This window comes from Dermacentor andersoni, chromosome 10 (genome assembly GCF_023375885.2).
Source record: "Dermacentor andersoni chromosome 10, qqDerAnde1_hic_scaffold, whole genome shotgun sequence".
Taxonomy (NCBI): domain Eukaryota; kingdom Metazoa; phylum Arthropoda; class Arachnida; order Ixodida; family Ixodidae; genus Dermacentor; species Dermacentor andersoni.
Window position 1 is genome coordinate 13411931 of NC_092823.1, and position 2942 is coordinate 13414872.

Here is a 2942-nt window from a genome sequence, read left to right on the forward strand (position 1 = left end):
TGTACTAGTTCCTTCTCCGATTTTTTACTTCCTTCGAGTCTAAATATCTGATTTTCTGTTAGCTCGTCTTCCTTTGGTTTCGTTTGTATCTATTTGTTGTATTTATTTATTTGAATGATATACTTATGTACATGTATAAACATGTCCATATAAATATACACTCATATACCCATATACACGTACTCGCATGCCCTCACATATACTCACACATATATATATGTTGTTTATCTTCCATCTTTTTATGTTCTTAAACTATTTTCTTTGTTGTTAAATAATGACTACCAGCCTAAGTGTTAATGTAAGTATTATAGTTTTATAGGAATTAAGAAGGTTGGACTCTGGAGGAGATTGATTCATTTCCTAGCACAATGCAGTTTGAAGCATGGACACTCCCGTCCAAGAGGCCAGTCTGGCCTGTGATTCTACATCCCTCCTTTTATTAGGTAGACCATTAGAGAAGGCAGTTCTGAGTTCATTGGCGTTCACTTCAGTTCTGACGTTATCCAACATGTTTATATGAGATGTTTTTAGTTTCTGTGAGCCTCTCTTTACTCAGGTGGTAGCCGCAGCCGTCTTACCTTTTCAATCGAGGACTCAACAGTTGGTATTCATCTGACTTCGGTGCTAACCAACGCCGTCATACCGAAAGATGCAGTTGATGTTTTCTGCTTCGGTGCTAGCGTTGGTCGTCATACCGATGATGTCAGGTCGTTTTTGCTTTTGTTCTTTTTCAAAACTTTTCATATCATATTTGTGACTCCTGTATATGCCTTTACTTCGGTGGTGGCCGCAGCCGTCTTACCGTTTCAAGGTATCAGGGTCTGTTGGATTGTTCGGTGGTAGCCAAGCCGTCTTACCGAGTTGAGGATTATTCCTCGGTGATAGCTTGGCCGTCATACCGAGGGTGTCGCCATTTCTCTGTCCGTGAGTTTGGTATCTTTCAAGATGTTCTACTGAGTTGTACTCAGGTCACTTTCTGTGATTTTATCGAGTTCTTTGTAGCTCCACTCTGTTTTCTTTTTCCGAATTGCCCCTTTTAAAATTGGGGATGCTTCACTGCCAAGTTTCTTGTTGCGTATGGTTACATCATTTACTTTGTGCTTGGCGTATATGCACTCGTAAAATATTCACAATTGCCCCTTTGCAAAATTGGGATGCTTCCCTGCAATGCCTAGAGTTGTCTTTCAAATACTCGATCTTCTTTGATTTAAGTTGTCCCTACTCTAGTGCTTCTTCTCCTTTACAAACCATGGATACCTCACCACATGGCTTCGAAGTTGTTGGTGCTCTAAAGCTCTTGACGTTTGGCTCCTTTGTCCGCGCTCTTAGCAGACTGTGGCCCCCAACATGGCAGCCCACACAAAGAGACAGCAAAAAACACCACTTCTTGCATGCAAATTCTGGCAATTAGGCAATTGATCTCAGCAAACTCATGCTTGGGAGTTGTTCCTGGGGGTTTGCAGGATGTGTTCGAATAAATATTTTCTGTCTACTGGCCTTATTTAGGACGGATGAATAAGGATTAAACTGCTATATATTCCTTTGTTTGGAACGGTCTCGGTTTGTTTATCTCACTTTAAATGAAGAAATATGCAAATCCCTGGAATATTTACTCAAACTATTGTTGCAGTTATGCGGGCTATCATACAACGAAGCTGTGAATGTAATTCTAAGTTTATATGTGGAGTATTTAACCAGATGTCATCGGATTAATCTCGGTTGTTTTCTACAACCGGCAATTGCCTGTATGGGCTCCTACACGTGGGATTTGAAAACTTCTCGTTATTCACAAAATATGGATTCGACCTTTATAATTTTGCTATGCCTATGCTCCTGAGATATTAGCGAAGCTTTATTGATAGTTTTCAAGTGATTGGAAAAGGATTTACTCACTTTTTTTGGCCCAAAAAGCAGGTGCCTTGTGACCGCAGGTCCGCTCGCCTGGCCCCCTGGTGGCAGAACTAGTAAGTAGATAGGGACAGTGGGAATCTCCTTAATCCATTCATGCGCGTCACTAATTAGATGACGAGGCATTTGGCTAGTTACGTGATATTTCCCCCTCAGGTGTTCGAGGGGGTCTAGCCGGGCTACCGGTGGCGTTTCTAGCTATAGGATTCACCTATAGCGTTAGTTGTGCCCAGAATTTATCCAGGCAGCAACAGGTGGACCGAGGTCCACAAAGCATCCTTTCTTGCCAGTTCTCCGGTAGCCCAACGTCCAGCCTGGTGCAGGGTTCACCCTTTCTTAAGCTGCAGTTGAGCAAGAGCCAGTTCAGCCGCCTGTGTCGCTTATAAGCGACCCATGCTGACAGGGGTCCAGCTAACGTTTTCCCTGTATAGCTGACTGGATTGCCGCAGCTAAGGCAGATCCACTTGCCTTGGGCACATTCCCTGCACCGGGTCCGCAGGAGGGGGGTAGACACCCGCGCGTTTTGCCGGGTGCCGAGACTTTTTGGGCTCCGGTTTTTCCCCCCTCTCTGCCACCGCAGCCCTCCGACTCCAGGCTGCGGCTAGAGCTCCCCCGCTTAGCCGTGCGAGCCTCCGACTCCACTCGCACGTTGCCCGTGACGCACCCCTAGGAGGTGGGGAGAGCTCAGATCCAGAGGCCGCGACTCCACCCAGGCTGGATTACACGGACACGCCACAATCCGCCTCGTTCAGGCACCTCTGGACCATGAATGGTCGCCGGCCTTTCCCTTAGCTGACTTACGAGATGAATCGACTGCCGCACTGTGGCCTCCAGTGGACTGGATTACAGGGGCGCGCAACCAACCCCCGGCCCTAACAGTGCGGTTTAATTCTCATTGAACTCTCTCAAGGACGCCATTCCGTGCTGAGGCCTCCGTGCAGCTAGATCACAGGGGTCCGCCAAGCCCCCCGGCCACTTCAGGCTGGTCTGGGAAATGCTCATGCCATGCTATCGCCGCCCTGACGCAGGCTTAC